Source organism: Ctenopharyngodon idella, chromosome 7 (genome assembly GCF_019924925.1).
Source record: "Ctenopharyngodon idella isolate HZGC_01 chromosome 7, HZGC01, whole genome shotgun sequence".
Taxonomy (NCBI): domain Eukaryota; kingdom Metazoa; phylum Chordata; class Actinopteri; order Cypriniformes; family Xenocyprididae; genus Ctenopharyngodon; species Ctenopharyngodon idella.
Window position 1 is genome coordinate 21,323,349 of NC_067226.1, and position 23,826 is coordinate 21,347,174.

A 23,826-nucleotide genomic window follows, 5' to 3' on the forward strand; every position below is an offset into this window, starting at 1 on the left:
TCAAACTGCCGAAATCAAGTGACTTTGGCGCTCCGAACCACTGAATCGAAACAAAAGATTCGAAGCAGTGTTTTGAAATTGCCCATCACTAGATATTGTTGAAAAGTCTTTATTTTGTTTTTTTGCCGCACAAAAAGTATTCTCACCACCTTATAATATTAATGTAGAACCACTGTACTCACATGAACTGTTTTAAATATGTAAACTGTTTTTAAATCCGATGTTAAGCCATCTAATTTTATCAAAAATATCTTAATTTGCGTTCCGAAGATGAACGAAGGTCTTACAGGTGTAGAACAACATGAGGGTGAGTAATAAATGACAGAATTTTCATTTTTGGGTGAACTAACCCTTTAATTCCACATTGTTATATGAACATCCATTCAGATTGATTTAAGTTTCACAAACTTTTAGTACAACATAACACATTAACAATTCTGGTTAATGGAGTAAGCTGTGACAAAATGAGAATCAGTCATGAGTCATCCGCTCAAGAATTAGACTTCTCTGGTGGTTGCATTGTTTGTGATTCAGTAAAAAGAACTGACTTACAAATGTTGTTTTTTCAAGATTCAGACTTTACTAGTCATGTTGTGTGCTTACTAAACACCTCAGAATTCACTAAGGGTACGTTTACATGACAATGATGTACTAAAAATGGAAAAGTTTTTTCTTTGCGTCATGTAAACGGCCCCTGAAACGAACCGGCTCTCAAGAGGCATTCGCTCAGGAATTTGACTTCACTGGTTGCGTTGCATGTTTCATTCTGAACAGTAAAACACTTTCAATGTAGTTTAGTTCAGTGCTCTACCTGCATAGGCAGAAAAATGCACATGAGCACTATTAACATACATGATAATAATTTGGCATTTACAAAAAACATAGAATTTCAATTTCCTGTTAGCAGTTAAGAGTTCAATATATAGAACATTAAAAGGTAGAATGGATTCACAATTTTCAGAGTGGATTTTTAAGTGTGAGTTTTGTCTGAGAGATGACAGATAAAGTTGAGGCCTGTAGAAATGTTTTTTCTCCAGTCAAAATTTCTTGCAAGTGATCGGAGCTGTAGTGCAGCAGTAGCACACGTGATTGCAACAAGTTAGTGCTTTAGTGCTCCTGGGGATTCAGATTAAAGTCTGACTTAAAGGTGCCATGTCTCACAAAACTTCCTGTTTCTCTATACACTAGTCCATAAATAAATAATAAAAAGTAAAGTTCATACAAGTGTGAATAATACAGTGGGAGGAATGAGGCCTGAACACAGACTTCATTATTTATTACCTTGGAGAGGAATTTATTTTTAAATACATAGGTGAAATTGAAAGTGCGCACTGGCATGGGTGGCAGTCGCTTCTTGTGGAAAGTACTCAAGACTTCTGCAGTGTTTTGAATGACATTGATGGGAGAGAAAGTGCCGTGGTTCCATGAAGTAGCTGTGCAGCCTGGTCTAGACACTCTGCAGAAGAGAAACGGAGAAACTCATGTTAGAATCGTCCTTCGCTTGTTTCTCAGCTGACTGGGATTCCAACAGTTCTTTTGTGCTCAGTGCTGATGAGCTTTAGGTAACTCTCACGCAGCTTATTTGTGCTTCTGATCATGGAGCTGTAGACCAAGCGACAAGGGACATATTCACAGAGGATTCACTCGGAAGCACGCACAGAAATAAAACCAAATGTCCTCGATTGTTCACTAATGAATAATACACTTCAGTCGAGTTTACTTTTTCCAACTCCCTCTTTTTCTCTCACGCAAACGGCATCCTTATATCTGGGGCAGCTTGTTTAGCAGAGTGGAGTGTTGTGGCTCATTTCTTGTGAGGCTTTATCTCTCTGACAAACACATGCCGCAACATTTCACTGATGAAATAAAGCGTATCAGAATAAACAACAAAGAATAAACGTCTCTACCCAGGTTTGTTCTATAGCGCACTCAGTCAAGCCAAAGAAATGCAGACGTGCATTTGTGTAGATGAATAGTGTGGTTTGACAAAGAAGAGCAGTGAAAGAATAAATAAATGAATGAGGGGAAAACAGGAAAATGAGAGAAGCGGCTGGCAGCAGAGCTCGATGTTTTCAGATTGTGCACGTATTGAAAATAAACCACACAGTCTAATTTTCACAGTGAAATACACAGCTTTCATTCTTTTAACCAATAGAACATGTGGAAAGCTTCCACAAGGCCACTGAAATTAAGAGGCAAACCTTTTATTTATTTATTTATTTATTTATTTATTTATTTTTAATTTAGAGTGCATTAATTAATTCCCATTGACTATACACTTCCAAACATCATCATGCACACCATTGTGGTGACCAGAGATATCAGCTTGGCCTCCCTGTCTAACACAGCGCTGTGTCATCAAGAGATTGCCCAGGTGTTCTGAGGTCTCTATAGTATATGCTGACAGTGACAGATCAGCTCTGGGTCTTTGCACGGCCTTCCTCCCTCAGCTCTCTGGTTCCCAGCCCCAGCAGAGAACATATTTCATCCATTTGCATTCAAACTTATCTAGGTCACAGGCATACTCTGCATATGGGCCTGATGAATGGGCTGTGTCCAGGGCATTTATGCAAGTAACACATCACACCCACTTTTCCATATTGGAGCAAGCCACCATCACCGTTTACAGGTTTTAATTTTTCTCCTCCGTAAATGTAAACATACATATTTTGCATGTTAGAGGTCACAGGGGTGGTTTGGAATTAATTACTATAATGTGTTTGTGTATTACAGTAACTGGTAAAAGGCAAAGGAGAGAGTTTTACATCCGGTCTAGAGGGTCCTTCCCTTCCAGTTCTGTACAGGGATTCAGAAACCCCAAGGTCATTTTAATAGCATGATAAATAAAGCTTAAAGGTATGGTCAGATTTACACAAAGCTGCTTAGTTTTGAAAGTGACTTCTGTGTGAGCTGTGCTTCATACATCGCTATTCTATTGATAATAGACAATTCAAAAAACAATTTGCCCAGAAAAATTTTGCTAATGTGACGAACTGATTATACACAAAAATAAGGGAATACACTGTTATAAAAATTCTAGACAATACAGATAAGCGGATAATTATTTTCATGTTATGGCCAATAACTGATAAATAGCTGATTTTAAAAATCCCTCTGAAAATCCCCAAATTACATTTTTTTTTTTTTTTCCTGTGAAAAAAAATTTCTTCATGCCTTAAAATATCTTGAATGTAATTCTACACCCTTGCCTCATTTAGTATATGCGGATCTATGATTATGCTAATTAGCCCCGCCCCCACTCACTCACATTAGAGATCCACTTGGTCAACTTACAGAGGTAAATGTTGGACACATGACAGTTAATATGTTTATTAATATTAATATGATTAGCCTTTTGCTTGACCACATTATCAAACACATTAATTATATGTTGCTAATGTTACACAAACCATGTTCCCGTTCGCTGTCTGACTTCTAAAAATCAGTATCATTAGAAACGCTTTGAACAGCTCAGAACGTCAGTGGAGAAAGGCATATAGTTCATAACATTGTATACATCATACACCCGATATATTGCTAAATCTACCTGATTTTTTATATCAACAGAAAAACATACCGGGATAACCTGGCTTCGTGAGACTTTCCTGCTTCAGATCGGTCATGGTTAATGATATGCTAAAGCCCGCTGGCACGTTGATTTTTGTGACGTCAGAAACACCAACGATTTCAAATAAAGCCCCAAGAAGCCGTGGTTTACAGTGAATTTATAACAGCTAAGGAGTGTTGTTTGGCACGTCATGGAGCTGTTATAAATTCACTGTAAACCACGGCTTCATGGGGCTTATTGCTTTTATAAAACGGTTACCACACAATATAAATATTAAAGCCAAAAAATATGTATCAATGCCACTTTCATGAAGTAAAATCAAAAGCCTTCCTTCTGCTGGAAAAAAAAAATAGTCCCTGACAGTGAACAGCAACAGAAGTTACATTCATTACGCCATTAGATGGCGGCAAAGATTGTCTTTATGAGCGAGTCACTCAGTCGCAAAGACTTTTATATTGAAATTTATTGTAAACATGGAACAAGACGCAAATGACAAATGCTTTGACTAGCGCTGTCAGTGTCAGCAGGGCATGGGAAAACCCATTAGATGTTAAAAGGACAAGATCACAGCCGACATTCAAACAGATTTTTTATTTTGAACATAGGACTGACCTGAATGAAAATGCTAAATCTGAATGCAGGTAATACACTTGATTCACTTGATATCTCTCTCACAATACTCTTCTACATGAACATGAACAAGCTTCAATGAACAAAATCAATTGAGAACAAACATATGTTTATGTTGCTAAGAGTGGTTGCTGAGACAGACACAGCAACATACACACTCAGTGGTGCAGCGATATATGTAATGCGGTCAGCTGTATGTTTTCGGGAATTTTACAACAGCTTGGAACATGGCTCAACCAATCAGAAGTTTTAAAGTTTAAAGTTTTAAACAGACAATACTCAGAAATGGTGTTGATTTATGAATTTGCACATGGATTATCTTAAAGCATATTAAAAACACCACATAGACATATAAACAACATTAAACACTTGATTTTCACCACAGGGGAACTTTAAAATTCTATACTACTTTGACTAAAAAGTTGGTGTAAATGCTACAAGGGAATTGAGGCATTTTTAATGAAAAGAGTTGGAAATTTATGTGTACAACTAAATATCCAGTATTGCCTGATACTGATTTTTTTTTTTTAATCTGTCTGTCTGTCTAATAAGTCAATGTCTTTTGTCATATCAGAACTTTATGTTAATGTGAAAATAATCAATATAACCACTACACTGCCTTTAGCTGAACAACAGCAAATTGTTAAAGCACAAAGCCTTATCTGAGCTTTTTCCATAACAATACAGCCATTTTACAGCTGTCAGGTTCAAAGTAACATCCAGACGCTTTTTTGAGAATTGTTACTGACAGGTGACAACAATGTTCTCATAACTAGTGTTTTAGTTTTGTTTTTGTTTTTTCCATTTGTCTTTTCTTAAGAGAGATTTTCACCTCCGGTGTCACCTTTCAACTGCCATACAAACCTCCGGCACCTTTACTGTGCCTCTTTAAAACACACAAAAGTCGGTAAACATTTGTCTGTCTGTGTGAAGGCATTCTGACTGAAAAACTATACACTATTCAGAGTGCCTTGGGGGGAAACATGCTGAGCTTGATTGGTAAATAGGAAAAGCTTTTTCTACTCTCAAACAAGAATGCAATAGAACCGTGTTTATGAGAACCCTGTCTGTTTAATGTCCTCTCGTGTGTATTTCACGGATGCAATGGAAGGAGGGAGTGTTTGGTAAAACGTTTCCGCTCATCATTTTGGCAAAGCATTCGGAGTGATTTGCAGTGTGGCCTTACACCACGGTAAATGTTTTCACAAAGTTATAAAGAAACTGTATCCCAATGACCTTGCTTTACTAATTCATTTTCCCTAACATTTAAGCTAATCTGAATCCATTTTTCCATGCTGTTACCTCGTTTATGTGGTTCATTTGCTTTGTTTAATTTGATTCAAAAAGGAGGAGACTTAACTCTTCAAACAACAGTTGTGCAGGCAGTTATGTAACTGCAGGGAGCATTTGCTGTTTATGTCTGGCGCGCTTTTAGTCTCACGATAGCAGTATGCCGTTTTCTGACAGAAACACTACAACCAAACATTGTAATATGGAAATAAAAACTCTGCTCCTCTAGTGAACAACAGCATTTCACAATTAGAGCCATGTTTAGCTCTAGGCCTGCTTATTTTGTGGTGTTTAGTCCACAGAACAGAAATTGTGGAACAGTGTTTGGGGAAGAATACCAGATTGATCATGTTCTAAATCGAGGTAACGTCATCTATTTGTCTGTTACTTTATAGCAGATTCAGGGCTTTTCAGAGATACCAAATGTAGGTTGACAACTCCCTCTCCTTAGTCTTTAAAAATGACTGACATTGATTGAATGATCAAATTTAGCACCCTTATGGAAATATGATAATATTATGTAATTATCATTTAAATCTGACTAATTTTCAAATTGTCATAAATCATCACCTCTGGAAATTGTTATGGGGTTTCAAATCAGAATATGACTTTCTGTTATGAAACAGGACATCGATTTTTATACGTCCACTGTAGTGGACACCAGGACTTACAGCATGTTTATCAGGCATTTTGGGAGACACAACAAGTGAATAGGGAAAGAAGTTATATATCAATATTCCTATGAAATATTAGATATTTTTTTTATGAAAATGTTGCCAATTATTACTCACATTAATACACTTTTTCGTTTTCTTTTATTCATTACATGTTGCCTCAAGAACACATTAATATGCAAATTAGATACAATGTATAGATGCATTGTATTGAATGGGACTACCCATTTATGGCCATTTTACACACATATCGCATAAAGTAAACATATACTTGTCTTTTCATGCCTTGTTATTTTTGGAAAAAATGGAGTCCTGAATTGAAAAATATATTTTTTTTCATGTTATGCTATGTCCACTGTAGCTCCAAACAATGTAATGACAATAAAAAAACTAAACTCACAATTTTATTTTTATCCCTGGTTCTCATGGAATATATATATATATATATATATATATATATATATATATATATATATATATTAGTAACCATTTACCCACTGTTTAAATTCTCAAACCTAAACAAGCCATGCCCCTCTGGAAATAAACTGCCAACCCCCAAATGAGTCTGAGACTAGTCTACTGACAACTCATAGCATATTATCTTTAATTATATTAATCATTCCTTAATTAATACTAGTTATTTAATGCTTGTGCACATGCATTAGGAATTTTAATGTACAAGTTACACTTTAAATGCTCATCATTTCAGCTGCTATAATAGTTCAAGCAGAAACAGACAACAGTCAAGGAAGCAGAGAAAATGTCACAGCAGGCATTACTGTTTCATACAAAACATACACATTTTAAAGACATCAATTCAAATCTATGTATAAGATGCTCCTGTGGAATATAAATGAAGATATTTTGAGTTTATTTATTTTACCAACATTCTTCAAAATATCTTCCTTTGTGCTCCACAGAAGAAAGTTTTAGAACAATATGAGTGTGAGTAAATGATGACAATTTTAATTTATTGGGTGAACTATACCTTTAAGAGAGTAGTCAGTGTAAAGGACAGTCTGCATCTCTAATACAATTTATGGCAGCAAACTAAAACATGTTATTGTAACATGAGCCTTAGATTAGAAAAACATAGGAAATATCTGTTTGTACCACACTTGCTGATATGCTGTACAAGTAGTTGCTGTACAATATTGTATGAGTCTGTTTTAAAGGTTAGAGAGGGAGCTTGAAATTTTAATATGACACCAGAGTTGATAACTAAAAGTATAATAGTACACTTTACCCAGTTAGCATGTCTGTTACTGATATAATATCATAACGTCTTGATATACAGTAACCCACAACACATAACAAATGTGTTGTGGGTTAATGTATATCAAGACGTTATCATAACTCAAGAGGATTAACATAGCTTTAAACAAGTTTTAATTTATATTATATACTGATGTAATGCCTTGCTTCCCAATGATTATATTAGACAACTGTGATAGAAGATGAGCATGCCATATACAAACTCTGGGATCAAAACATTTAACAAAGAGAACATGGGCATGCTTATAGTGCTCAAAGCCACACAAATAACACTTAATGAAAAATCTCCACATTAAATAAAGACATCTTCCCACTTCACATTTTTCCCTCATAATTAAAAACCACTTGTGAAGAGTAACACCATTCATAACATTTCAAAGGCTTTTACCTCAAAGTGGATTCGAGTAATTGAGAGTTAGGTTTAGAGTTAATGTCAAGTTTAGGCTTATAAACCAGGGTTAGGTGTTTCTACACCATTTTTATTCACCTATTATTTCCCTCTAATATCAGAGATAATGTATGGGTACGGCTAGGTTTAGGGGTAGGAATAGGATTAGGACTGTGTTTTCGGACAGGAATGTTGTTCCAGGATCAACAAAAGATTTAGAAACATGTCTTACTCGGCAAAATCACAGCAACCTGACGGGCAGGTTCGGACCAAATGCAATGATTGGACAAACATTTATGTATTGATATCAGGATGTGAAGAGAGTTTCAACCAGTATGACAAAAAGTGTTTATAAAACACTCTACCTTTAAATCGTCACTTAGAAATTTGACTGGATATTTGTTTTCATTCATATAAAATGGCTGCTGCTGCTGCAATGGCTTTCATATATTTTTGGAAGCATTTCATTATCAGACTTTTGCTTACGCCAACTTTCGAAAAATGAAATACAAATCACAAAGACAACTAAAACATTCCACTGCTTCTTCTACCACCAAATTATTTAGATAATGAATTTAAACACCGGGCATTTGCAACAAAGCAATTCTCACACCCCCGTATCCTGCATTCCTCTGTACCAGGGATCATCCCACTCACACACAAGTCCCATCATTATCCCTAGCTAGGTCTTTGGAAACCTCTTTTTTTGTGGGCAGAGCTGCTGTGAATGGTTTTATATATGCATATTTTGCAGGTGCCTGCAATATTTCACCCACTTGCTTTTTGGCTACAAACATGAGAAAGTGGGTTTACAGTAAAAAGAGCCAAGGTCATGCAGAAGAGAGCCTGATCTCTGCTGTGAAAGATCGTGGTGGACCTGTGAAGTTTTGGGGCTTTTTATCTTCCGAAGGCCCTGGTAATCTTGCTGGGATACTGCGTGCCATAGAAATAGATTTCAGATCAAAATCTGTCTGTCTCTGCCTGGGGGTTTCGATTTTTTTTCACAAAACCAAGATTTTGCCACATGTATTCCAGTTTTCTGACCTAAACCCCATTGAAAAGCTGTGCTGTGAATTTCAATGTCCATAAGTGAGGACCAAGGTGAGATTTTGTGTGGTCTGATGGTCTTCATTCCCTTAATAATTGTTCTCTCTTCTCATCCATTATACTATGTAATAGAGGCTGTAATCTCATGGAAAGGTATGGTCTAAATTCATGATGCCATCAACTGTGACACCAAAGACTTTTTTGCTGTCTGACATGATTCATTATGATTCCAATTCCTTTTTGTGAGAATTATGTATTTCTACAGGTTGAAAATTGAAAATTGTGTCTTCACTATAACAGATCACCATGGCAACAAAATTGTTGTGAAATCTAGTTCTTTGAATGTCATTAATTATAAAGTATGTGCCACTTTTGTGATATGTTAGCATAGATTGGTTATTGATGAACAGTGAAGCATGTAATTTGACTATAATTAGTGAAAAATAGAATGCCTCCATTAATGAGACATGCTCATTAATGAAGATTTCAGGATATCATTCTTCTTTCTGTAATACCTCTTCGGAAATACATTAGGGCAGTGGAAGGACGTTTACATAAAATGTAATCAAGTATAAGCTCTTTTTTTTTTATTAACTTGTCTGTGTGTTTATGCTTACGGTTTCTTATGTGCGAGTGGAAAAAGCACCAGACAGACAGGAAATGGATCTGTGACAAAATGCTGCAGCTTGGAGCTAAGATTAGAAATTCATCTGTCTACAATGAAATATTCAAGCACACATGGCCCAGTCAGTGGCATGACTAAAATGATGGCTGTCTGAACTACACTGAACAATACTGGGGCCATACATCCAAAAGTTTAGTCCAACCACAAGTCCTAGGTAACAGTGAAACTTTGCTATTAAATCTGAGCCAAGGGCATGAAGCACTTGCACATGTAAACAGCTTCTGAGTAGTTTACGGGGTTCTGGCTTGGGTCGGCACCTACTGCACATAACAAGTGATATATGAAGGCACATATAGGCCTTCCTGACAACTGCATGATACGTTTAAGAATCAGTAGCATCCTTTCACAGTCCTCGCAAACCAAAAGAGAAAAATAAAAAGTCAGCAGACACTTAAGGGTCAATTTTCCAGGACTTTAAAATCAGAGGAAGGGACAGTCCAATTTGCATGCTTTAAGATAATTTAGTAGTGACCTTCAAAGTGTAGAAAAAAACCCTGCGCAACAAATATGGAATGTGAAATGTCAGAGTGATTAGAGAAGATGGCTCCTTAGTTGCACACAAAGTTGGTGCTGTTCTCAAAAATTAGACCGTTTTTAGCAGCTCCTGTACTTTATAATGCCTAAAATCAGCTGCCATGGACGCAGAAAGTTTGAAAAGTTTGAAATGTCAGGGAGTGCTTTCGAAACAAGTTTTTTTTAGAGGTTATGGAATAGGCAGGGATGGAAGTTTAATGGCTGGGGTTAAACTTGTGGTGTAATATCCGACCATGTACACATCATTACATGGATAAAAGGCCGCCTTCCGAGGCAATACTACACTATTATTAACCAGGTTTAACATACTATTGTTATTCCTGTTTTAAAAGAGCATTTTAAAATAATTTTGTTCACATACATGCCATGTTCAAATTACAGGGGGGGCTATAGAAGGATGTACCCCAAGAGTTTCAGTCAAATCCCCCCACCCCCTAAAATCAGGTCTAGGCGGTTGGTGGCCACTTAATTGAGTCATTAGGAGTAGGAGTGTAAGGATTTTTGTTGTTATTATTATTCTGCCTTAAAACTGATCATGCAAACCAAATCATAAGGCCTAGAGACTTGAAACTTAACCAGATGGTAGGTCTCAATTTGGGGAGAGATTGACAAGGTATGGCCCCGATGGGCCAATAAGGGGTGCTGCAGTGATTGAAAGCATGAAATGTCTAAACCGTTTGTTGGAGACTCAAGGGTCTTATATCATTGGAATTCTTGTTCTGACGTTTTGAATTAAAAAAAAAAAAACTTTTTTGAACTAGTCCTAGATTTTTCGCCCGATCGGAACAAAACAGCGCAAAAAGATTATTCTGAATATTAATAATTATTGAATTTTCGATTTACCGTCACTAAAGCGCACCAACACATTCAAAAAGGAGCAGGGCGACTTTTACTAAAATACCTTGAACTCTTGAACAGAATGAGATATTTTCACCAAACACATTATACACATAAGAGCTCAATCTGAGGTCACAGTAAAAAAAAAAAAAAAAACATCGCAGGGGCTGGCCACTTGGTGGCACTATAACACGAAAACCTGCCATGTGTGTGTGTGTGCGTGTGTATTCACCAGCGTGAATATGTTATGGTGTCAGCCCTATATTTTAGGTCAGCCTAGACCCCAACAGTACTGAAGTCATAAAGGTGTCAATGCACTTAAACCCCAATAATTTCTGCTCACAGCTATATTTTATATTTGCTTTTACAGCTGGAAGTGACCTTTATATCAATATTAAGCTTAAAGAAGTATTAGAATAGGTTGTTTGCACATGACGTCATTGCTGCACGCGAAATGCGGCTGGAGGGCAAGGAGTGATTTTTCTATATAGGAATCGCTATCACAAACTCAAAATTCCTATGTTTTGCGTCGTTTATGGTTTCTCAAATCTATCAAACCGAAACCACAATGAGCTTTTATCGTTTACGTAACTTATACCGTTTTTTAACTTTAAAAGTTGTCACCTTTTATAGCGTTTTGCGTCTGCTGATACTGAAATGAATACGGATACCTGCTTACCTTTTTTGTTTTTGACTTGGTTAAATATTCACATTCTTCATGGCATCGTTCTTAGGGAAGAGAAGATATTTTATCCTATTGCATGATTATTTTGTGTTTTCACTTCAGTTTTGTAGAATTCCGTTTACAATGTTGATCTGGTTACCCTGAAAACAGCGTCACGCTCTGCTGCTTCAGCCATCATATGGTAGAAAATGTCCAAATAAAAAAATGTATTCAAAAAGCTGACAGAAGTCGATCAATTTCTTTGTTGGAAGGGTGTAAATGTAACTGTAGTTTTAATGTTTTCTTTGTAAATATTCACTTTCCCATATGACCACGGAGGAGAATCGGAGGGGCATTTAGCAGACAGACACTGTTTTCACAGTCTATGACAGACACCGACACACTGTATTTTATTTATTTATTTTATTTTATTTTTTTATTTTTTTTGTACTTATTTCAACAAATGACAACCAAAATCAAACCCATAGAAGCTCGTGAACAGTTTTGAAGTGGCTGCGTGCAAGTTATACTCATTCACTACTCATTCACAAGCCGAGTGAGAGTCATACTCGCAAATGTAGCCTAATGTTAATTATTAAACCAAACAAAATGCATCACTTTCAAAAACACTCAGCTGTGATTATTTTATTGAGTGATAGGGAGTGGGTTCAGTCAGTGACATTATTAGATTTGCTATATGGCGTCTTCCCGTCACCACTTCAACCTGCTTCCCTTAGTGTTTTTTTCACATAGAAAAGGCGAAAATTGTATTACACCGTCCAGTTTTTTTTCCCTGAACGATGATGTGAGCTCCTGCTGCAATTCTCGATTCAGCATAAATGACCTACAATGGCGACATTTTTCACAATCACGACAGAAAATCAAAAATACTGCCCTAACTTCACTAGCAGAAAGGCAGCACGATATAAACAAACCCAGACCTGAAGACGGCGTGACGGCAGCTTCACATTCTCTATATCTACCTCCTCGATGGCAGTCAAGTCTTTCAATTCTGTAGAAAAATCGCTCCTCTTCATAACATAAGGTTCTCGTCCAAAATATGTTGTGATTTTCTGTTTATACCTTTATAAACCAGCACAGTATGGACTTTTCCCTTCACCGCTTGCCCTCCACATTAATTTCGCGCGTCACCAGAACCATGTGATTGCAAACAACCTATTGACAGTCAACTATAATCAAAACAGCTACTTGCAGTGCTTTCCACCACAGTCAGTCACTTTGGGTCAAAAAGAAGAGAAACATACCATAGGTTTGGCTATTTTTATAAAGAAAAACAGGCCTAAAATTTGATGTGGTTTTTAAGTTTGTTTATTTTTGTCATGTGGTCCAGAACTTCAACTGAAGACTTCAGTGGACACCAGTGATTCAAATGAAATAGATGCCTGTGAAATTGCAATTGTTCAGATTACAAGTAAAATAGTCAATTTGGTAACTTTTACAGTGTCCTTGTTACACGTGATACATTTAGTTACTATAGTAATAATTATAAATTATAAGCATAATTACATGCAACTGACCCTAAACCAATCCTAATCCTACAGTAAGTACATGTTAATTAATATTACTATTTAAATCTATAATTGCACTGTAACAAGGACACCTTAAAGGGGTCATGAACTGCATTTTTTTTATAATGTTCTCTGAGGTCCACATAATGTTATCAAGATTTTTACATTAAAACATAATTTAGAAGTAATAGGATATTTTCTATCCTGTTTTTGACCCTCTCTTTCAAACATTCCATTTTGATAGGCGTGCTGCATTCAAGACTTGGAAGTAAACGCCCACTGCTATGTTTAGGCAACAGTTTTGCATATTAGAACAGCAAATCACAACTTCTCATAGTTTTTTCATCCACACTACAGTATAAACAGTTAGTACATATCAAACTATCTGTAACAGACAAAGCAATAGTGACACATGGTAAAAACATTGTTACTCACACTTGTGTGTTGCGACATTGCTGTCGGATCCAATATAGTCGTCACTGCATCATATTTTATTTTCAGACTCTCTCTGAAAAGCCTGCACCAAACAGTGTCTTGTTTAAAAATGAATCTGCAGTAAAATGAAGCAAACAAATGAGCAGTGTCTTAATGACATGATCTGGAACTTCGTTAAAATTAAAGTTCATCCACGCTTTCTTAAAGTTAGAATCACAAGATTTTTCCACAAGGCACTGCAAAATGCCTTGTAATACTCAGAGGCATCATTTTATGCTGGAGTAATCCTGTGTTTTTGGACTATGAGGATGTTTTGAGTTCTGAAACTTACAAGATATTTTTTATAGTACAATGACCTCTTATATGTCAAAGGATCACAAAAATTTTGATTTATCAATGCATCATCCCTTTAAAATAAAGTGTAACTGTTCAGTCTGATGTTGTATAAACAGGAGCTGATTTTCTCTGTACTAAGTTTGAATGCTGCAGCTGCCTTGGAAACAGATTCCTTATTTATGCACACCTTCCAAATCCCCCTCGCACCCCGCCTCTAAGGAAACACAACCCCACAGCCGAGAAAACACAACAGCATAACTGAATCACAGACTGCTTTCTGATCCAAATCTCATTGTAAATAACATTATTAAGGAATTTAAATAGACATTTATGATCTTGTTAGAGTTAATTCACAGAGACAAATAATGTCACAAACAGATTGGTTAGACCATTAATTACTTAGATTTTTTGATGACACAACTTGACAGCTGAAACTAACAAAAGTTGTTTTGTTTTTTTTTAAACTTGAGCAGTATATTTTCTAAAAGGGTCGCTTTTGTCAGATGTAGTTTTTTTCTGGCAATTAGTTTCTCTCACACTGGAATAATGCAATTATAGGGTTATTTGCTGTGATGGATCACATATATAGTTGTCAAGATGAACAATTATCTAGTGCAATAAAGTGAGATAAATAAATTATTGCAAACTAATTAGGAAGTTTGTATTTTGAGCTAAGAGGGAAATGAGTTTTGTGTGTCTGGTAATCCTGATTAAGATAAGGAAGGAGTTAAGATAAAGAAGGAGAAAGGAATCTCCACATCATTCACAGTTTTCATCTTAACATCTTTCCTCAGGTTTTTGGAAAACAACCAAGCTTTGTGTTAAGACGTGTCCCCAAACTATGGTGGCAACTGAACTGAAAAAAAACAAACAAACATATAAACAAAAAACATGTTTACATTGCAGGGTTGGCTCAATACCACAATTTTGGCTTTGGTCGATACTAGACTCTAATACCTCTGTATCGATACTAAATCGATACCATAGGTGACTAAGCAGTCTGAAAAGATAACTAATTTTAAGAACACTGTATGACACTCTGCAGTAACAAATGTGTTGCTTGTTTTCAAGCATAAATATATAAACAACATAAACAGCACTTCTCAGTGCTCCATACTGACATAATACAATTAAAATTGTTTTTGTTTTGTTTTTTTGTTTTTATGATTAAACTATTATTAAATTGCTATTATTGAATTATACAAAAAGTGCAATCTTCCTATAAAAGGTAACACATTACACAAAACAAGTGGCAGATCTATTAGTTTGCATTTACGTTAGAAGACTTAATGCACAGATCTATTTTGACACACAGTATCAGTTGGTTTGGATTCAGTCCACCATTTAAATAAAGTTGTCAATCCAGAAATTTGAAATGTGCATGACAAATATTATATACAAAAAGCAAGCAAAGAGCACTCCCATTGTGATCGTGGAAGCTCAGCGATGCCACCTTACTGACTTAGCAAAAATTCCTGTTATAATCAATGAATCTGACAAAACTGCACAATGATTCTCTTATTTGCATTGTTTTTTTTTGTTTGTTTGTTTTTTTTATAATGAAAGGATGTGCAAAAGTGTTTTGGCTGAACTCTATGAGCTTGCTCTAAACAGAAAAGTTTTTAGCGGTGTTGAATGGATTCAGTGCAACTTAAACCCTTACCCATCTGCGTCACACTTTAGATTAGGGTCCAATTCTCACTATTAACTAACTATTAACTACAACTTTTGCCTCAATAAACTCCTAATTACTGCTTATTAATAGTTAGTAAGGTAGTTCTTAAGTTTAGGTATTAAGTAGGAATTGGGGTTGCAGAATAAGGCGCTTTAAAAGTACTAATAAACAGTCAATATCCTAGCAATATGCATGCTAATAAGCAATTCATTAATAGTGAGAAGTGGACCCTAAACTAAAGTGCATTGCCACATAGCGGTGAACTTCAGAACAGCAGTGTATCAAGTACCAAAATAAGCAAAATCGTGACATTGTACCATTTGAAATATAATACATACACTGGTATTTTTCCATTGTTGGTATACTGCAGAACCCTATTACATTGTAAACAAAAAAAATAATGTTACACGCTAAAGGTGTGGTCTCATTTACAGTATCATTGTTCAGATATTTTCTCAGGCGAAATGCAGTCATTTAAATAGGAATCCATAGGATCAGAATTCCGCAAGAGGGCAAAAGATTTCCCCATGCAGATTTCGCAACTGGCTCTGTTGACCAACAGAAAGATGCTTGGGTTGAAAGTGACTTCTTTGTAAGCTGTGCTTCATACATCACTGTTGACAATAAATCTTTTTTGCCTATGAAAATTCATAAATGTGACTGCAAGATGTTGAAAAATGTTGAGAACGATCAAGAAATCTCAGGTGCAGATTCACTAGACAGTTTTCATATGGATTTGCATATTGATATATTTAGTGCAAAACCCTGCACATTTTTCACAAACCAGCAATCCAGTTAAACCAAGTCAAAATGTGCTGATATATACCTTGGGCATTTAAATTACAGGGGTACTTCACCCAAAAACTGAATTTCAGTCATTTACTCACCCTCATGTTGTTTCAAACATGTATGATTTTATGTGGAACACAATATTTTGAAAATTATTTGATCTTTTTCACACAATAAAAGTTATTTAAGTACAAAAAGTGTTGGACTCCATTGACTTTCATTATATAGGCAAAAGAAAGACTGCTTTTTCATTTGTGTTCCACGGAGAGAAAAAAAAAGTAATACAGGTTTGGAATGTCATGAGGATGAATAAATGTTGACAAAATTTTTGTCAGTGATGTATTCTTTTAAATCATTGTCATTTCAGCGCAAACATACCTTCACACCTAGGGTGATAATAGAACTGAGTTTTTAGAATTGCAAATTGTGCTTTTGCCACAATTAATGTTGCACTATTGCTGCCCATAGAAAGTAGATGGTAAACAGAATTTTGTGTATCATGGTATTTTAAAGAGACGATTCTGGTATCTGGATTGTAGTGGGGCAGTGATGCTGTAAGGTCCCAGTAAAGTACGCCTGATAGCAGTAGTCTGCTGTATTATCCACAACCAAGCACTCAGAAAAGGTCCATAAGCGAGGGAATTGTCAACTACATTCAAATTGCAAATTGCCATTCCATTATATTCATCAGTGAGTGCCATTCATTTTTAGTAAATTTCCCTCAGTGACCAAACCAAAAATCAAAACATATAAAACTAAAATAAATGTGCTTCTAAACAATGTTAGGAAAAAGAAGTTGCACCTCTATCCAGCTCACAGCACGTCCAGCTGGGTATGAAGTGCTTCAATTTCATAAATCATAACACCGAACATATGCACGAGCTGCGTGAGTGGGTGCTTTCATCTTCTTCAGCCACTTTTCTTCAACACTTCTTATCCAAAATAAACGCGCAGCAGAAAGAGGTAGTCACATCTCATACTTGTTCGCTTCCAAACAGAGGGCTTAAGGTTGCATGGAGCTAGAGCTGGATGGGAAGTTGGCTAGCAGAACGATAACTGTGCGCGCGTGTTTACGTGTGTAACGGCGTGGGTGGGGGCGGGTCACTCGGTCACGTCTGAACTCAAAGGAAGTTGATCACTGCCGGCTTATCGCAGGCCGAGCCAGGCCACCCCTTGCGAATTAAAGGAGAAATAGTATCTTGCTCACTCATTTTTCAACCTCCCAGAGAAGCGGGAGAGCCCTGTATCCTTTCTTTCTCATCCGCTGCTGTTCAGCAGAGATAATCCAGGGCCCATTCTAGGCTGCTGAATCCATCTTACTCCAGGAGGTGGACCAGAGTCCTTGGCTCCAGCGAGGTCATTGCTTTTACGAATCTGCCTGAGCGCGCTCACATGCACACGCACACACACACACACACACACACACACGTTTTCTTTCGTATTTTTGTTTAATATGTTTAATTTAATTTGGGCTTGTTTTGTTTAAAATCTTTGCTTCACACGTAAGGAAGTATGTGCTGACTGCTTTGAGTTAACTGAGACTACAATTACATTAATCCAGAAACATTTGAAAATGGTGTATTCATTTTAAAACTCTTCCTGTCCCCACTAGCATTTTCCAAAAGTTGCTCAACCACACTGAAATGTCTGAAAAAGTATAAACCACCTTACTGCGCATAAGTAAACCTAAATAAAAGCTAACTGAGATGATAAAGAGAGACCAAACATAATAAAGTTCTCACATTATTCTTCTGGAACAATCATTTTATTAGCAAATATCCCCCTACTCAATGGTCCAGGTCACATTCAAAATCACTATGCCATGTATGGTGTAAAACGCAAATGCCCTCATGTTTTGCCGCAGGACAGCAATTGTGATAGTAAAAGTAATATTTGGAGGAATGTAATATGAAGATTGTACAAGGTAACATTTATTTTTAATAACACTAATAAAGCAAATAGCAGAGACATGGCAGCATAATCATAGATATCTAACCTGATCTCATAGGAAAATTTAACTATGTTACGAGGTGGTGATTTTGTATGAATTCATACGTTGTAAACTGTGTAGGCTACAAAAACATACTAGAATGTTTATTAGAGAAAATTAAGCATAAAAGTCCACCCATAAGCTGACTGCTAAACATTCCCATCACTGGGGCTTAAAGGGTTAGTTCACCCAAAAATGAAAATAATGTCATTTATTACTCACCCTCATGCCGTTCCACACCCGTAAGACCTTCGTTAATCTTCAGAACACAAATTAAGATATTTTTGTTGAAATCTGATGGCTCAGTGAGGCCTCCATAGCCAGCAATGACGTTTCCTCTCTCAAGATCCATTAATGCAGTGTTTTGAAATCGGCCATCACTATATAAGTCGTTATTTATTTATTTTTTTTGGCTCACCAAAAATATTCTCGTCGCTTTATAATATTAATATTGAACCACTGTACTCACATGAACTGATTTACATTTGTTTTTAGTACATTAATGTATGTTGAGAGAGAAAATGTCATTGCTGGTTATGGAGGCCTCACTGAGCCGTCGGATTTCAACAAAAATATCTTAATTTGTGTTCCGAAGATTAACGAAGGTCTTACGGGTGTGGAATGTAATGAGGGTGAGTAATAAATTACATTATTTTCATTTTTGGGTGAACTAACCCTTTAAGCAGATTCTATGAAAACACAAATGAATTCATACAAATTAGCCATCAATTAGCCAAAATGTAAAATAATTATGAATTGCCATGAGATTGTGCTGTAGTTATCTATAGGGCTTTTCACACTGCACTTAATCCCGGGTTGTCGTCGTTCTAAACAACACTTTTAACCCCGGGTAAAGGAGCATTTCACACTTATAATTTAGATACGGGGTTAGCACCTCTTTTTACCCAGGGTTATGAAACCCTGCTCTGGAGGGAAAAAAACTTGATATTACAGACAGCAATGTGTAATATGAGGACGCGCAATGCTAGAGCATTTATATAAACAGGTCACGCGCTGTGTTTGTCCAGTCAGTAACACTGACACCGCAAATATGCAGATAAGAACTTTAACCCGGGGTTTAGGAATGTGCAGTGTGAAACGGTGGCTTATGAATACCCAGGATTAACTGTCAACCCCAGGTATAGTATGAGCAGTGTGAAACGTGAATAAAGATAACCCAGGATTCCGTTTACCAGGGGTTTAGAAAGACCCTGGGTTAACTAGCTATTTCAAGTGTGAAAAGCCCTACAATATGCATCACTGAATACCTCTGTTTTCACAGACCATGCTACAATGCAAAAGCGCTGTCCATTTTTTATACAATTTATCTACTTGAGAGCGTCTTCAAAAAGCAAAATTTTTGCAGGACAAAAAGCTGCAGTGTGGATGGAAGGTCAAAAAAAAAAAAAGAGAGAGAAAGATGCGTTTTCAAATGTATTTAGATTAATGTAGACATAGCCTAAGTTTTAATGAATGAAATACCAAGTGTGTGTGTGTATGGGGATAAAATGTCCCCACAAAGATGGCAATATTTGAAATCCTTGTCCTTGTGGGGACACTTTTTGGTCCCCATAAATAGAACAGCTAATAAATCATCCTAAGTGATGTTTTTTAAAAATGTGTGTGTACTATACCATCCTCACTACACATACATTCATGTGCACATGGAAGACAAATACCAGGTGTTGTTAGGTTGCAGGGTATCTCATTTGAACGTCGTCTTTACGCCTGGTATACATTTATGTATCTGGGAATAAACTCCAGTGTGTCATTATGAAGCTTTGAATCACATGAACACTGTATTAATGCTCACATAAAATGAAAGTGTGTCTCAGCTGTCTCAGCTGCATATATATAACACATGAATATTATATCCCTGTGTCTGCATGCATACATTGGACAGTATTTTTAAAAGATTAATAAATAATTCATGGTAAAATTGAACATGAAAAAAATAACTATAGGGTTAAATAATTATTTTAATTAATTCATCGGAAAGGGTACTTTTTGGAGACAATAATCAAGATAAGATAGCAATTTAACAACCATCAAACAGAGAACGAGTTAAACCTCTTTTATTCTCAGAGATTTTGCATTTATATATAAATAACAACTGGAAAGGAATGGTATACTGGACTATCAGTTAGGTAAAAACAGACTGTAAATAATAAATGTTTTATAAAAAAACATAAAAAAACTGCAAGTAAACAAATCAATACCCTTTTGTACATGTGGATAGCATTTACCATATCAACAAAAAACCAATACTATAATGTTTTGTACTTTTCAGTTCTCTGTGAACATTGCAAGTTTATTCATGGCGGTAGTGCAGCTTTAATTTATCTGCTTAAAACAGATCAGATCATTTTGTGTTTTATGTAATTTTAAGTTAATTTAGATTGGGACATGACAAAAAAGTGATGATGGTAATGATGTCTGAGTGGGTGAGTTGTTTACTTAGTAATAAGTCCATTAGTTTCTACCAGTCTGATGCACTCAGGAGAGTTTGCGCACCTGTAATGAACATACTTTCTAACATTTTTGTATTCATTGCTTGTAATAAAATGGGGTAAAGTTGAGAAAAATAGTTAAGGATTTGTCTAAAAATCCTTTTTAAAAAGTGCATTTCATTATCAAAGTAAATTAATTTACAAAAATAGTGTCCAAGTGTTCTCACCGGAGTGGGGTAGGCAAAGTTTACAGCAAAGTTTGAGGTAAATAACAATACAGTACAATAAAATTAAATAAAATTTAAGTTGCAGAAGCTTTAAGCTGAAAGTGTTATAACCATCCATAGACTCCTCTACATCTGTAGGTGTTTTTTTTTGTTTGTTTGTTTGTTTGTTTGTTTTGTCGATATTGTATCGGTAGGTCAATCAATATTGGATTTTTCAGATATGATAATAATGTGTTTAAAGAAAGAAAAAATATTACAATATTAAAATATATATTGAATGTTACATTATACATTAACATTATACACTACACAAATAATACATTAAATTCCAGTTTGTTTTTCACCAAAAAACTGTTTTATACCCCCAGAACACTTGAAATAAATGGCATGTATCGCATGCACTGTAAAAAATTACCATGATTTTAACAGTAAAAGACTGTAAAAATGCTATGGTGAAAAACAGTCAATTGGTTTACAGTAAGTTTCCATACTATATACGGTGAATAACTGCAATAGATCTAACGGTACATTTAATGTAATTTTACGGTAAAATACCATTAAATTTACAGTTTTTGGAAGTGAAAATAACAATTCATTGTATAATTTACAGTGAAAAACCATATATTGACATTGCCACTATTCCCTGCGTGACACTTCACATTTGATGTATTTACGTTGAAATAACTCTGTTTCTTCTTAGTTTTTCTTAGTTTTTTTTTCTAATCAGTTATGTATATTAGTATTTTATGTTACATCTAATGTTGTTCCTTCTATATATTAGTATTGTTCTTCTCAGTTTGTGAAAAAGCTGCTTGTGATGAACTTTTATTCATCATGTGACTCTCATCACTACTGTTTGGTGGTTGTCAGTGTATTACAAAGGTACAAAACAGATATTAGTACTTCAATAGGTTGATAAATTAACATTATATCAATTAATGAAATACTTTTTTTTACCATAAATTTAAAAAAAAAAAAAATTTACAGTTATGAACAGTAATTATTACAATATAAACCTTTAAATTATACGGTTTTAAACTGTAAAGTAGAACGTAAACTAAGTGCTGTCCCGTAAAACCTAAAACTACTGTATTTTTTATGGTAAAGTTCTGGCAACCACAGCTGCCGTTTTTTTACCGTAAATTTTACAGGGATTTTTTTTTTTTTTACAGTGTGGGATCCATGTTACATTTTTGTGTCTTTTTTAAAAAGCTTAATTCTGGTCGCTATTCACTGCCATTACATGGACGAGTGTGACTGGGACTTTTTTTTTTTTTTTAATTCTCCTTTTGTGGTCCATAGGCACGACATTAAAATACCAGGGTGAATAAATTATGACTAACTATCCCTTTAAGTCTTTCTTTCCTTTATCACAAGAGTTTACATTGAATTAAATGCCAGATACAGTTTGCAGTTTACAGTTTCTTCTAGGTAGTTAGAATAGATTTTTATTTATTTATTTTTTATTTTTTTTATTTTTTTTTATTTTTTTTTTTATTTTTTTTTTATTTATTTTTTTTTGTCAATTTGAGCCAGTCATGCTTAAATAGAAAAACAGAAAGCCTAAAGTAGTAATAGTATGAATTTCTGCTGGGTGAGAAGCTTAATTTTTCAAATGTTTTTATTTTTAGGTAGTAATTACATTAAGGCCCGGTTTCACAGACAGGGCTTAGACTAAGCCAGGATTAGGCCTTAATTCAATTAGGACATTTAAGTAGCTTTTATAAATGTACACTAGAAAAAAAAAAAAAAAAAAAAAAACATTACTTGTGTACGTCTTGAGACAAAACAATGGCACTGACATATTTTAAGATATCTCAGAGCAAGTTTCTTTCAGTTAAAACAGCTCAAACATGCATTTTAGTCTAGGACTAGGTTAAGCCTTGTCTGTGAAACCGGGGTAAGTGATTACATTAAGTATCCAAAACACTAGTACTCAGTAAATGACTGCATTTTAGCAAGTAATCCACAGTATTTTCTTAATAAAAGAACACTTCTTGGTCTTAATTTGAACCTACTTGAGGTTTTTGTAAATATTGTGTAGTGCTGTTAAAAGCTGCATGCAACTGAAATTAATTTATTCAGTGCTCTACAATCACTTGAATGTTGTGCAAAATTATGTCCTCTAAAGCTGGAGCCAGAGTTCTTGCTTGGCTCGGTCCTGGCATCAGGCTGATTCTTGAACAGGACATCAATCCACACAATGTTCCACACAGCCTCCGTCTCATCACAGTGACAAATTAGGAGAGCTGCTAATATCAGACTCAGAGGAAGTGCTCTTGCCAGGCTCCATTGGGAGAGAGCCTGACCGATATTAACAGAGCATCTCCCTGTTCCCTTGCACCATGACGGATGAAAAGCATTCCAAGGGGTGGCACACCATGCGTGTCCCTCTCCATCCTGCCTTCTGGCAGCAAATATCACTTAACCAGGCATCCAGAAATCTCTGATGTTGAGCATTACACCTTACACCAGGTTATGCATCTTTGTGTTGGCCTTGGATACATGGTTTGTGAATGAAGGCCCTGTCATTTTCAGCTTTGTGAATCTGACAATATACAGATTTTGGTTAAGATTCTGATTCATTTCGGTGGTTGTTTTTTAAGGCTGTACAGCATTTCTGTTGAGTTCCTGACCTAGCAGGTCTCAGTATGCTTTTGGGTTCAAACCACAGTACTTTTGCGTCGTAAACATAAGTACCACAATGAGGCAGTTGTTTCATATAGTGAGATATAAACAGATACACTGTGTTTTTAAAGTATTTGTCTCTTCGGATTTAACAGGATTTATTAAAATCAAACTT

General features: G+C 35.6%; 1 long non-coding RNA gene across 1 annotated transcript in view; it reads right to left on the reverse strand.

The window, feature by feature from the left end:
* Positions 1-226: 226 nt before the first annotated feature.
* Positions 227-23,826, reverse strand: part of LOC127516758 (uncharacterized) — a 67,641-nt gene continuing 44,041 nt past the window's right edge. The window contains exon 3 of the long non-coding RNA XR_007931076.1: positions 227-1,456. This is a non-coding gene — a long non-coding RNA (uncharacterized LOC127516758). The remainder of the gene's footprint in view (positions 1,457-23,826) is intronic.